Below are 14,654 nucleotides of genomic sequence, written 5' to 3' on the forward strand. Positions count from 1 at the left end.
AGTAAAAAAATATAAAAAATGATTACTAAAAGGAATCAAAATAATACACTAGAAAATATGAGTCAATTAGGCGTCTGACTGTTGATCTCAGCTCAGGTCTTAATTTCAGGGTTGTGAGTTCAAGCCCTGAATTGGGCTCCACACTGGGTGTGGAGCCTACCTAAAAAATTAAAACAAAAAACAAAACTAAAAAACTTAAAAGTTAAGACAACAACAACAAACCCAGTTGAAAAAGAAACAGAAAAAGAACAAAGGAAAAAATGGTGTATGACATATGTAAAAATTAAAAAGCAAAATACATAAATCCAACCATATAAATAGTAACATTACATGAGAATAGATTAAATATTGTCAGACTGGATTACAAAAACAAGATCCAACTATGCGCTGTCCCCAGTAGACACACTTTGGATTCAAAAGTTAAAAATACAATGAAAATACCATTGCAAACGGCAATCATCAGAGAGCTGAAGTGGCTAAACAAAGATATGAAAATAAAAACTTCCTACAGAAAGAGGTTCATTTTACAGTGATAAAATAAAATCCATCAAGAATCTATTAACAAGTGTAAACATCACACCTTACAACACAGCCCATAAATTCTTGACAATTCTATATTTTGCTGTCAGAATTCTGTAGCAAAACTTGACAGAATTGACAGGAAAATAGACATTTCAGCAATAATAAGACCCAACTTGCAACAATGAATAGAAAAAGTAGGAAGAGAGTCAATAAGGACACAGAACACCTGAACAGCACTATAAACCAACTACACCAAATATATCTATAGAGCATTCACAGACCAGCACAATTCTGAAGCTTGCATAAAATATGCTCCAAGACACATCATATGCCAGAACACAAAACAGGCCTCCATAAATGCAAAAATATTGAAATAATGAAAGGTCTGTTCTTTAGTCACAATGGAATGAAATTACAAATAAGTTACAAAAATCTAGAAAATTAAAAAGTGTGTAGAAATTAATACACTCCATAAATTTGGTCAGTAGGTCAAAGAGAAAAATCACAATTAGGAAATCCATTGAGCTGTATGAAAACAAAAATGCAGCACACCAAAGCTTATGGAATGCCACTAAAACAGTACTTAAAGGGAAATTATAGCAGTAAGCACCTGTTTTAAAGGATACAAAAAAACTCAAACCCTACCTTAAAAATATTGAGAGAGAACAAACTGAACCTGAAACAAGCAGGGGAGATAAAACCTTAAAGCTACAATAATCTAGACTGTGGTACATGCAGGCATAAAGATAAACATATAAATCAATGGAATTGAGTACAGAAATAATTTGTGGTCAGTTGATGCTTGGCAGAGGTGCCAAGACAATTCAAGTGGGAAGAATAATCTCTTCAACAAATGGCATTGGGACAACTAAATATTTACATGTTGAAGGATGAAGTTGAACTTCTACCTCATACAATATACAAAATTTTAAATGGATCAGAGACCTATATGGTACTCTATAAGGTAACTGATATATGCTATAATATCGATGACCCTTGAAAACATTAGGCCAAGTTAAAGAAGCCAGTGATAAAAGACTACATGTATGATCCTGTTTATGAAATATCCAGAAAACTCAGATCTATAGGAACAGAAAGTAAATTAATAGTTACTTAAGATGGGTTGCCAAGGGATGGGAGTGACCGATGTTTGTATGGGGTTTCATTTAGGATGGTGAAAATGTCCAGAACTTGACTGGACACAATTCATTCTTTTAAAGTATACATTTCAATAAACCATTTAAAGGTTATAGAAACTCTAAAGGAACAACGAATAGAAAGGTGAATAACAAGATAATAGGAGAATATGAAAAAGCTCATAGAGCTCAGGAAAGAAAGAAAAATAAAAACGTTTCACAAATGAAGCTTAAAAGAGAAAAAATAACAGGAGGAAGTAGACAACAGAAAGCTTTAAAAGGACTCTTTAGAAAAAACGTTAAATATGGGAAGCCAGGCAAAGACCATAATTAAAAGAAGAAGCTGTGAAGAAGAAAAACAAAGGAATTGAATAGGAAGACATTCCCAAAATGATAACTGAATAAAACTCTACTGAAACAATGAGATTTGAACTTCTATATTAGAAAGCCATCTCATATACTAGTAAAACTGACCCATAATAGCCACTACTGAGAAATACTCTCATAAAACTACTGACCTTTAAAGGAGAAGAAGAAAGTAAGGTTTTGGTCATTCAGGCAAAAAGGCCAGGTCACTTATATGGGAAAGAAAATTGAGTTAACATTGGAATTTTATACACCACACTTAATGCCAAAAGAAATAGAGTGGCATATTTAATATATTTAGATGGGGGAAATCTGAACTAAGGCTTTTATATTGAGCCAACTAAACTTCAAGAAATAAGACCGTACATAAAATTATGATTATGCAAGAAATTAGAGAATATAATGAGTTATCTACTGAACAAGCTTCAGACACCAGGAAATGATTGGAGAATTTCCAGTATAAGGCTGAAAATATAAAATATATTTACCCTTCAAACTAAATCCAATTCTGGTCACCAGAAATTGTAGAGTTGCTACAAATTGTAGAGTTGCTGGGTGGCTCAGTGGGTTAAAGCCTCTGCCTTTGGCTCAGGTCATGATCCCGAGGTGCTGGGATTGAGCCCCGCATTGGGCTCTCTGCTGGGCGGGGAGCCTGCTTGCCCCTTTCTCTCTGCCTGCCTCTCTGTCTACTTGTGATCTCTGTCAAATAAATAAATAAAATCTTTTTTAAAAAAAATTCAAGAACAGTAGGAATCTTTCTGCCATTTTTATTTGCCTTTGTCCCACCCCCTTCCTGAATGTGTGGTGGTCTTGAAGACAGTAGCCTGCATTCCCAGTGGAGAATCCTACTCCCTGATGCTGAAGAGAGCAGAACAGACCTTATTTGCAAAGATTTGTTTCTTTATCGACAGTACTTGAAGGACTGACAAAGGGAATTCATTTCTGTTTTGCCTAACTCAGAGCTCAGGAGGAAAAGCAGCAGGCATTCCTTAAACTGTTTAAGGTAAATGAGCAATGTGCAGCCATTTGGGGCAAAACATTATAGTTGAAGCATACAAGAGAGTACCAAAGCCAGTGAAGAAAACTGAGGGAGAGCGTTTTTTCAGGAATATTAGGGCATTCAAAGCTGCACTTTTACACTGAGGAATTTCAAAAGTCCTATGAATATCCGAGGTAGGATGCATGGTCTGAAAAGACCAGAGAAGACTCTGAGCTTCCACTTTAGGCTGAACTCTGTGCTCAGTGAAAGCAAGAAATGAAGGCGAAGGCAGAGGTGTAGATATCCTAACACAAGTACCCCAGTACTAAATGACAAGGGCTTTTATTCTGCATTTTCCCCTCCTCCCTCTCTTTCTTTTGATATTCAAGGAAATTTCTATAAAAAGCTGAACACAAACTAAGGGTACAGAAGCTTCAAAGCACAAGTGACAAGAAAATAACCAACTTTTACAAAAATTGTTCAGGGGCACCTGGGTGGCTCAGTGGTTAAGCCGCTGCCTTCGGCTCAGGTCATGATCTCAGGGTCCTGGGATCGAGTCCCGCATCGGGCTCTCTGCTCGGCAGGGAGCCTGCTTCCTCCTCTCTCTCTCTGCCTGCCTCTCTACCTACTTGTGATTTCTCTATGTCAAATAAATAAATAAAATCTTAAAAAAAAAAAAAAAAACAAAAATTGTTCAGAAAAGTCACTGAACAGCTACACAAATAGCATGCAATAGAAATAATAATTAAAAAAAAAAAACTGGGGGCACCTGGGTGGCTCAGTGGGTTAAAGCCTCTGCCTTTGGCTCAGGTCATGATCCCAGGGTCCTGGGATCGAGCCCCGCATCGGGCTCTCTGCTCAGCAGGGAGCCTGCTTCCTCCTCTCTCTCTCTGCCTGCCTCTCTGCCTACTTGTGACCTGTCTGTCAAATAAATTAAAAACAAAACAAAACAAACCTTGGGGAGGCTGAAGAACCTGCTTTCCCAACACATCATAATATTAAAAATGTCCAGTCATCAACAAAAAAATTATGAAGCATGTAAACAAAGTATGACAGACCCATTTACAGGAGAAATTAACAGAAACTCTCCATGAGGAAGTACACACATTGGACTAACTAGACAAACTTTAAATCAACTGTTCTAAATATATGAAACCACTTTTAAGTAAAACATGGACAAAAAGCTATAGGAAACCTGAAGAACAATGTATAAACAATATCAATAAATAGATAAAAGTTGTAAAAAGGAAATATTGAAGCAGGAGAGCTAGGTTCTTGTCTCATGGAGTCAAAGAATGAAACTCATGGGCAACAGAGAGTGAGTAAAGCCATAGAAGTTTATTAAGTGAAGATACAAAAAAATCAAGAGAGGAGTCTGGACAGAGTTGCCAATGAGGGCATTTATCTTTGGTCTTTTATAGAAAGCTAACCTGGGAACTTAAATTCTTCTAACATCCCCATCAGTATAACCATCGAGTAAGGACTAGTGATAAACCTTCAATGGCTTGCTTCCTTTTTAGGGTCTGGTTGCTCTTTTTTTTTTTTTTTTTTTTTTAAGATTATTTATTTATTTATTTATTTGACAGAGAGAGATCACAAGTAGGCAGAGAGGCAGGCAGAGAGAGAGAGGGGGAAGCAGACTCCCTGCCAAGCAGAGAGCCCGATGCGGGACTCGATCCCAGGACCCTGAGATCATGACCTGAGCCGAAGGCAGCAGCTTAACCCACTGAGCCACCCAGGCGCCCTCTGGTTGCTCTTTTTAAACACTCTACATTATTTAAGACAAATGCATAAAACAATAATTATGTTAGTGAGAATGTAATGAATAAAGATATAATTTATATAACAAAACAGATATGGACAACTGTACAGAGGTTGAATTTTGTATATTTAAGCTAAGTTGTTACCAATTCTAACTAGACTGTTATATATTTAGAACTTTTTAAATAATCCCCATGATAACAAAGAAATTTAAATACACAAGAGGAAATAAGAAGGAAATTAAAATATATACTATCAAAAAAAATCAGGTAAACACAAAAAAGTGCAGTAAAGGAGGAAATGAAGAACAAAAAATATATGACTCCCCCCTAAAAAATAGCAAAATGATGAAGTAAATTCTTCCTTATCAGTAATCATTTTAATGTAAATAGATTAAACTCTCCAGACAAAAGCAGAGATTATGAATATGGATAAAATCAAGCAAAATGAACAAAAACCCATGATCAAACTCTATGCTGTGTATGACAGATTTACGTTTGATTTAAAGACAAAAATGGGGGGTGGTGCCTGGATGGGTCAGTGGGTTAAGCCTCTGCCTCCAGCTCAGGTCATGATATTGGCATCCTGGGATTGAGCCCCCCTCTCTCTGCCCACCTCTCTGTGTACTTGTGATCTCTCTCTGTGTCAAATAAATAGATAAAATCTTAAAAAAAAAAAAAAAAAAAAGACAAAAACGGGTTGAAGGGCACCTGGGTGGCTCAGCTGGTTAAGCATCTGCCTTTGGCTCAGGTCATGATCGCAGGGTCCTCCTGGGATCGAGTCTCACGTTGGGCTCCCTACTCAGTGGGGACCCTGCTTCTCCCTCTGCCTGTCATTCCCCCTGCTTGTGCACACTCTTGCTCTGTCAAATAAATAAATAAAATCTTTAAAAAATCAAGAAAACGGGTTGAAGTTGAAAGCATGAGAAAGATATTCCATGCAAATAGTAACCAAAAGAGAACTAAAATGCTTATGCTAAGAGCAGACAATGTAGACAAGAATCAAAAGCTGTTAGGAGAGAAAAAAGTATATATAATCTTTAAGAATTAGTTAATCAAGAACAATTATAAATATATGTCCACAACAATAGAACTCCAAAATAATGAAGCAAACTTTGACAGAAATGGAGAAATGGACATTTCTATTAACGTTTGGAGATTTCAATTATGGATAAAGACAATTAGGAAAGAAACCGAGAATTTTAACAACATTATAAAGCAACTAGCCCTAAGAAATACCTACGGGACACACCACATAAAAGCAGAATACATTCTTCTCAAATACACAGGAAACATTCTCCAGGATAGTCACATTTTAGGCTACAAAACAATTTTCAATAAATTAAAAAGACTCAAATTATACAAATTATCTTCTGTCCCCAAATGAGGCTAGAAATCAATAACAAAAGAGAAATTGGAAAATTTACAAATATGAAGAAATTAAACAACACACTCAACCAGAGGACAAAAAATCACAAGGGAAATCTGAAAATTTTTGGAGATGAAAGAAAACAAAAACAGCATACCAAACCATGTGAGAGGCAATGAAAGCAGAGGTCAATGGGAAATTTATAGCAGTAAACACATTTTAAAAAGAAGGATACTTCCAGATTCCAGTCCAACATGTAAGAAGCTTGGAAGTCACCACTTCATTCTAACAAGTCAAAAGCTGAACAGACTGAAAAAAAAAAATTAACACTGTATCTATGAGAGAAGTTAGGTCAAACCACTGCCCCCCAAATTAAAGAGTCAATATAGAGTCAATATAGAGAATCACATCTTATAGCAATTTCTTTGAGAACCAGTGCTAGGGTAGTGAAACCTGAACTGTAACTGGTAGATTTCTCGAGGCATGTGGACAACTCTGAGAGTTAAAAACTCCAGGGGACCCACTCATGGAGGTGGAGTGAACCCAAACATTTTTAAGCTTTCCCTGGGTCTCTATCAGATTCTCAAAGTTAATATCAGAAAAAAATCCCCTCATGCTTCTGACAGGGAGAAAGGGAAAGGAGCCATTCTGAAGTATGCCAGAGCATTCTGTTCTTAACAAGGTTGGCTCTCAGGAAAACCTATTACCAAAGCCTAAACTGCTGGGCTTTTGTCAGAGCATAATGGCCCTGGGGAAAGAATATCCGAAACTCCAGCCCCTCTTGCCAACTTGTCCCACCCCAGAGAGCGGGGAAAGCATGCATGAAGTTCGTTTATGATCCAGAAGTATAGGATCAATAAAAGGTAGAGAAATAACAATAGGAACAAAACGCTTTCCTTCCTCTTACACCCTACTGCATTATTAAAGGTCTAAAGTTATTCTTTATAAGTTGGAAGAATGACACTAACTTCAAGACCTACCATAGAGCTGCAGTAATTAAGATAGTGTACTGTTGGTTGAAGAATAGACAAATGGATTAATGGTACAGAATGAAGAGCCCAGAAACAGACCCACATAACTGTACCTCACTGATCTCAACAGAGGAGCAAAGGCAATACAATGGAGCAAATATTGGGTTCTTCAACAAATGGTGCTGGAACCACCAGACATAAACCTATACAAAAAAAAAAAAAATTCTAAACCAGACTTAACACCCTTCACAAAAATTAACTCAAAATGGATCACAGAACCAAATGCAAAACACAAAACAATAAAACTCCTAGAAGATAACACAAGAGAAAATCAGACGACCTTGGGTATGGTGATGACTTTTAAGATACACCACCAAAGGCATGACCCATGAATGAAAGAATTGATAAGCTGGACTTCACAACAATTAAAAGTTTCTGCTATGTGAAAACAAGTGTCAAGAGAACAAGGAGACAAATCAGAAACTGGGAGAAAATATTTTTAAAAAGACACATCTGATAAAGGACCATTATCCAAAATATACAAAAACTCTTAAAAACTCAGCAATAACGAAACAACCCAGTTAAAAGAGTTAGATATAGTGCTCGCTTCGGCAGCACATATACTAAAATTGGAACGATACAGAGAAGATTAGCATGGCCCCTGCGCAAGGATGACACGCAAATTCGTGAAGCGTTCCATATTTAAAAAAAAAAAAAAGAGTTAGATATACAGCAAAAAAGATATACAGATGATAAATATATATACACCAAAAAATATATACAGATGATAAATAAGCACATGAAGATTTTCCTCATCAAATGTCATCAGGGAAATGCAAAATAAAACAGTGATATACTTATTAGAATGGCCAAAATCCATGACATAACAGCAAATGCTGGTAAGGGTGTGGAGCAACAAGAATGCACACTCATTGCTGGTAAGAATGTGAAATGGTACAGTCATCTTGGGAGACAGTTTGGAAATCTTTTACAGAACTAAACTTGCTCTTGCCAATACAATCCAGAAATTACACTGTTTGGTATTTACCAAAAGGAGTTGAAAACATTTCTGTGTAAAAACTTACACATGAATAGCATTCATATTCATATTCATATTCATATTCAATAGCATATTCAATAGCAACTCTATTCTTAACTGTTAAAACTTAGAAGCCATGGATGTATTTAGTAACAGAATGAATAAAAACCATGGTGCATCCAGACAAATATTATTCAGTGCAGGAAAGAAATGGGCTACTAAACAACAACAACAACAAAATGCAGGAAATTTGAATACATATTACAAAGTGAAAGAAACTAATCTGAAAAGGCTATATACTATATGGTTTCAACTACATGACATTCTGGAAAAGACAATTTGATGGAAACAATAAAGAGAGTGGTTGCCAGGGGTGAAAGGGGAGGGAGGCATGAAAAGAGCGCAGAGGGTTTTTAGGGCAGTGAAACTACTCTGTATGATACTAAGAACACATGTTATTGTATATTTGTCCAAACCCACAGCAAAGTCAACACCAAGAATGAATCATAATATAAATTATGGACTTTGGGTAATAATGTTATGTCATTGTAGGTCATCAGTTGTAACAAATGTACTGCTCTGGAAGGGAATGCTGATAATGGGAAAGGCTATGCATAAGTGGGAACATGGAATATGTGGGAAATCTCTGCACCTTCCACTCAATTTTCCCATATACCTAAAACTTCTCTAAAAAATAATTTCTGGAGTGCTTGGGTGGCCCAGTCAGTTGAGCATCCAATGGGCTCAGGTCATGATCTCAGGGTCCTGGCATCAAGCCTCTCGTAGAGCTCTGCACTCAGTGGGGAGTCTGCTTATTCTCTCCCTCCCCCTGTGCTCCTGCATGCATGCTCTCTCTCTCTCTCTCTCTCTCAAATAAACCTTAAAAAATAATTTCTATTTTGGGGGTTCCTGGGTGGTACAGTTGGTTAAGCAACTGACTCTTGGTTTTGGCTCAGGTTGTGATGTCAGGATCTTGAGATCGAGCCCCACATCAGGCTCCATGCTCAGCACGGAGTCTGCTTAAGACTCTCTTCTCCCTTTCCCTCTTACCTCTCTCTAAAATAAACAATAATAATTTCTATTTTTTAGAAAAGAGGGAATATCTTAAATTAATAAGCAAACATCTTAATGAAGCCATGAAGAGCAAATGAAAAAAAAATCTAGCAGAAGGAGATACTAAAGATTAAAGCAGAGATAAATAAAATGGAAATTGATAAAGAGAATTGATGAAACCAAAAGTGGTTCTCTGAGAAGATCAACAAAATTGGCAAATTGATAGCTAGACCAATAAAGAGAGGAAAGATGTAAATAAATGAATGCAAGGTCATCATTACTGAAATTAAAAAATTATAAGAGAATATTACAAACAATTACACACCAACAAACTAGATAACCCAGATGAAATTAACAAATTCCTAGAAAATTCACAACTTACCAAAACTGACTCAAGAAGGTCTGGAAAATCTAAAGAGACCTATATTGAATAAAGAGATTAATCTGTTTTAAAAAAGAGACAGATTAGTTTTAGAAAAAATCTTTCAACAACAAAAAAAAATCCAGGGCCATACAGCTTCACCGGTGAATTATACCAAACATTTAAAGAAGAATTAACACTAATCCTTCAAAAACCCTCCTAAAAAACAGAAAAGGAGGAAGCAACTTCTAATGTATTCTATAAAGCCATATTACCCTGATACAAAGTCAGACACACACTAAAGAACAAGAAACCAATGTCACTTGTAAGTATAGATGCACAAATCCTTTACAAAATACAAGCACAGGAATCTGATGGCATATTAAAAGAACTTTTTATCATGACCAAATATGATTTATTCCAAGATGCAAGGATGGTTCAACATTAAAAAGAAAAAAAAAATCAATGTAATAGAAAAAAAGTACCCAACATGGTCATCTCAGTTGGGACAGAAGAAGCTTTTGGAAATACCGATGCCATTGCACAATAACAACACTCAGAAAACTGGGGATAGGAAAGAAATTCCTCACAATGATTTATGTAAAACATCAAAGCTAACTTCATACTCAATGGTCAAAGACTGACAATTTTCCCCCTAAGATTACGAACAAGACAGGGATGCATACTTTCACCATCGCTATTCAACATTGTACTGGTAGTTCTTGTCAAGAACAGTTAGGCAAGAAAAAGGGTGGAAAGGCATCCAGACTGGGAAAAAAGAATAAGTTTATCTCTATTTGCAGATGACATGATCCTATAAGTGGAAAATCGCAAAAAATACATAAACAAGCAAAAAAAATAATAATAGAACTAATAAACTTAGCAAAGTTGCAGTATATAAAATGAACACATGAAAATCAGCAATGTATTGCCAGTAGATTAACAAAGAACAATCAGAAAGGAAGTTAGGAAAACAAGTCAATTTAGAATAGTACCCAAAGAATAAAATACCTAGGAATAAACTTAATCAAGAAAATGAAATGCTTGTACACTAATAATTATACAACATAGCTGAAATAAATTAAAGACGACCAAAATAACTGAAATGTACCTTGTAATCATGAATTTGAAGATACAGTATTTTAAGATGGCAAAAAAAAAAAAAAACTATCAAAAAGAATCTACAGACTCAATACAATCCCTATCAAAATTCCAAGGCTTTTTTTTGTTGTTGTTGCAAAAATGGAAAAACCAATCCTCAATGTAATCCATATGAATTACAACTCAACAAAAATAGGCAAGAGAGTTGAATAGCTATTTTTTCTTTTTTAAAAGATTTAATTTATTTGAGAGTGAGTGAGAGAACATGAGCAGGGGCAGGGGCAGAGGGAGAAGGAAAGCAGACTCCCCAGTGAGGAGGGAGCTGGAGGGATCCTGGGACCATGACCTGAGCTGAATGGAGAGGCTTAACTGACTGATCCACCCAGGCATCCTGAATAGCTATTCTTTCAAAGAAGATTTGCAATAGCCAACAAGCACAGGAAAGATGTTTAACAGCTTCAGTCATTAGGTAAATGCAAATCAAAATCACAATGAAATACCACTTCATTCCTACTACAACGACTATAGGTTAAAAAAAAAAAAACAAAGAACAAGTGTTACAAGTGTTAGTATGAATGTGAACTGGAATACTTATACATCACTGGTGAAATGTAAAATGTTTCAACTGCAATGGGAAACAGTTGGGAGGCTCCTTAAAGAGTTAAACATAGATTTACCATATGAACCAGCAAGTGAATTCCTAGGTATATCCCCCAAATTATTGAAAACAGCTACTCAGACAAGTGAGTACTTGCATGTTCACAACAACATTATTCAAAATAGCCAAAAGGTGGAAACAACCCCAAAATCCATCAATGGATGAATGGATCAACATTGTGATATATATATATATATTGTACTGTATATATATATATATACAGTACAATATTATTAAGCCACGGAAAAGAATACATACTAATACAAATTATAGCGTGGAGTATAGAACCTAAAAAGCATTATTCCACATGAAAGCTGACACAAAGGTCACATACCGTGGCAGTCTTTTTTTTTTTTTTTTTTTTTTTTTTGGTAAGATTTTTATTTATTTATTTATTTGAGAGAGATAGAGAGAACATGAGAGAGGTCAGCAGGAGAAGCAGACTCCCTGCCAAGCAGGGATCCCAATGTGGGACTCAGTCCCGGGGCTCCAGGATCGTGACCTGAGGTGAAGGCAGTCGCTTAACCAAATGAGCCACCCAGGTGCCCTGTAGCAGTCCTTTTATAGGAAGTATCCAGAGTAGGTAGATCCATAGAGCAGACTGGTGGTTGCGGGGGGCTGGGGGAAGAGGGCATATGTAGTTGGTATGAGGTTTCCCTTTGGAGTGATGAAAACTTTATGGAACTAGAAAGAAGTGTTGATTGTACAATATTTTGAATGTACTCAGTGTCATTAGCTTGTACACTTTAAAATCATTTTATGTTATGTGAATTTCATCTCAATTTAAACAAAAACCCTAAATTCAAGTTGTGGAAATAAGGGTTATAGAATAGTATGTAATCATTATGTGCTCTGACAATGTAGATACGATACACTTTTTAAAATAAGGAGAGGATAGAGACTATCCAGAATAAACTTTCTAATTGTCCTATAAGTGGGTATTAGTTCAAATTAGAAGCTCAGGGAAGGAAAGAAAAAAGATTATGACTGCCTAATTTCAATGTTGTTCAAGTTAGGGAAACAACATTCACTAAAAGAGAGGACTGAAGGTTTTTTTTTTTTTTTTTAAGATTTTCTTTCTTTACTTATTTTTATTAAAACTATTTTTATTTTAGTTTTTTTTTTTTTTATTTGTCAGAGAGAGAGCGAACAAGCACAGGCAAACAGAGTGGCAGGCAGAGGCAGAGGGAGAAGCAGGCTCCCCAACAAGCAAGGAGCCCAATGTGGGACTTGATCCCAGAATGCTAGGATCATGAACTGAGCCAAAGGCAGCTGCTTAACCAACTGAGTCACCCAGGCATCCCTATTTATTTGACAGGAATAGATCGCAAGTAGGCAGAGAGGCAGGCAGAGAGAGAAGGGAAGCAGGCTCCCTGCTGAGCAGAGAACCCAATGCAGGGCTCCATCCCAGGTCCCTGGGATCATGACCTGAGCAGAAGGCAGAGGCTTTAACCCACTGAGCCACTCAGCCACCCTAAAGGGTTTTTTAAAAAGGCTTTCTATAAGGATAACCATGAGAATAAAAATAGAAACATTTCTTTTAAAATGTTATATTTTATTAATTATTTTAATAATTGAAATGTAGGGGCTCCTGGGTGGCTCAGTTGGTTAATCGTCTGCCCTCAGGCAGGGTCCTGGGATCGAGTCCTGTGTCAGGCTCCTTGTTCATTGGGGTAGCCTGTTTCTCCCTCTGCCTGCTGTTCCCCCTGCTTGGGCTCTCTCTCTCTCTCTCTGAAAAATAAATAAATAAAATCATTTTAAAAATAATTGAAATGTATTCAGGATTTCTCTTTAGGAATATTGCCACATATGAAAATTCCTTTGAATAATATTTTCAGAGTTTTCCTTTCTCTTTAGAGTCAGTAACTGTGCCTATATATATACTCTGTGTCTATAATTTTCTCTCTAATCCTTATTAACTGTTTACTTTTGTTTAATACACTCCTCTTTCTCAGTTTTGTCCTTCACAGTCCTTTCCAACTTTTCAGACTTTCTTTTTTTGTGATTCCAGTATGCCATTGGTGGCAGACTAACGATAGCCACAATGTCTTTGATATGTCTCCTGCTAAGAGGTAGAGGTCTTATTCTCCTAATCTTGAATCTGGGTGAGCTGTAACTACAGCTGACCTTTGAATAACATGGAGGTTAGGAGCACCATCCTCCCATGCAACAGAAGAGTCACATGTCACTCCTAACTCCCCAGAACTTAATCTAACTATTGTTGACCAGAATTCTCACCAATAACATAAAAAACACATATTTTGTATGTGATATGTACCATATCCTATATTCTTATGATAAAGTAAGCTAAAGGAAAGAAAATACTTTAAAAAACTGTAAGAGAAAATACATTTACAATACTACACTGTCAGAAATCTACATGTAAGGGGACCCATGTAGTTCAAACCTCTGTTGTTAAGCATTAGCTGAATTTTATCAATAGAAGATGAAGAAGTAACACTGCAAGTGTCAGGGTCCAGCCTTATGAGACAAACAGCTCCCCTTTCTGATTCTCAACTACTTGCTTTTAGAACATGGCTACCATGTTGTAGAAACAGGTCCAAGCAACCCTGTGGAGAGATCCATGCAGCCAACAACCCTGGCTTAGCTTTCAGCCACCAGCTAGTACTAGCTTGCCAGCCATGTGAGTGAGCAAGCCACTTAAAAGTGGATTCTCTAATCCAATTGGAATGCCTGAGCTGAACCCAGTCAAAACTACAGATTCATAAGAGCATATTTTGTTATGGTTTTAAGCCTCAGAGATTTGGGATGCTTTGTTATACAGTAACACAGTCAAGACACCTTCCTTTTATTTTGCTCTTCAATGTGTTATCTCAATTTTGACAGCTCTCATTTTTAAAAATTTTTTATTTTTTAAATTTCTTTTCAGTGTACCAGAATTCATTGTTTATGCACCACACCCAGTGCTCCATGCAATACCTTCCCTCCATAATACCCACCACCAGGACCCCCCATCTTCTCACCCCCTGCACCTTCAAAACCCTCAGATTGTTTTTCAGAGTCCATAGTCTCTTATGGTTCATCTCCTCCTCCAATTTCCCTCAACTCACTTCTCTTCTCCATCTCCCCATGTCCTCTGTGTTATTTCTTATGCTCCACAAATAAGTGAAACCATATGACAAATGACTCTCTCTGCTTGACTTATTTCACTCAGCATAATCTCTTCCAGTCCCATTCATGTTGATAAAAAAGTTGGGTAGTCATCCTTTCTGATGGAGGCATAATACTCCATAGTGTATATGGACCACGTCTTCCTTATCCATTCATCTGTTGAAAGACATCTTTGTTCTTCCCACAGTTTGGTGACCGTGGCCATTG

General features: G+C 36.7%; 1 non-coding gene across 1 annotated transcript; it reads left to right on the plus strand.

Moving 5' to 3' along the window:
- The first annotated feature begins 7,702 nt into the window (after positions 1 to 7,702).
- On the plus strand, positions 7,703 to 7,809 carry LOC131808649 (U6 spliceosomal RNA). The gene has a single exon (XR_009344859.1). It is a non-coding gene; the product is annotated as a U6 spliceosomal RNA (small nuclear RNA).
- The last annotated feature ends 6,845 nt before the right edge of the window (positions 7,810 to 14,654 follow it).

The sequence above is a fragment of the Mustela lutreola genome, chromosome 9 (assembly GCF_030435805.1).
Source record: "Mustela lutreola isolate mMusLut2 chromosome 9, mMusLut2.pri, whole genome shotgun sequence".
Taxonomy (NCBI): Eukaryota; Metazoa; Chordata; class Mammalia; order Carnivora; family Mustelidae; genus Mustela; species Mustela lutreola.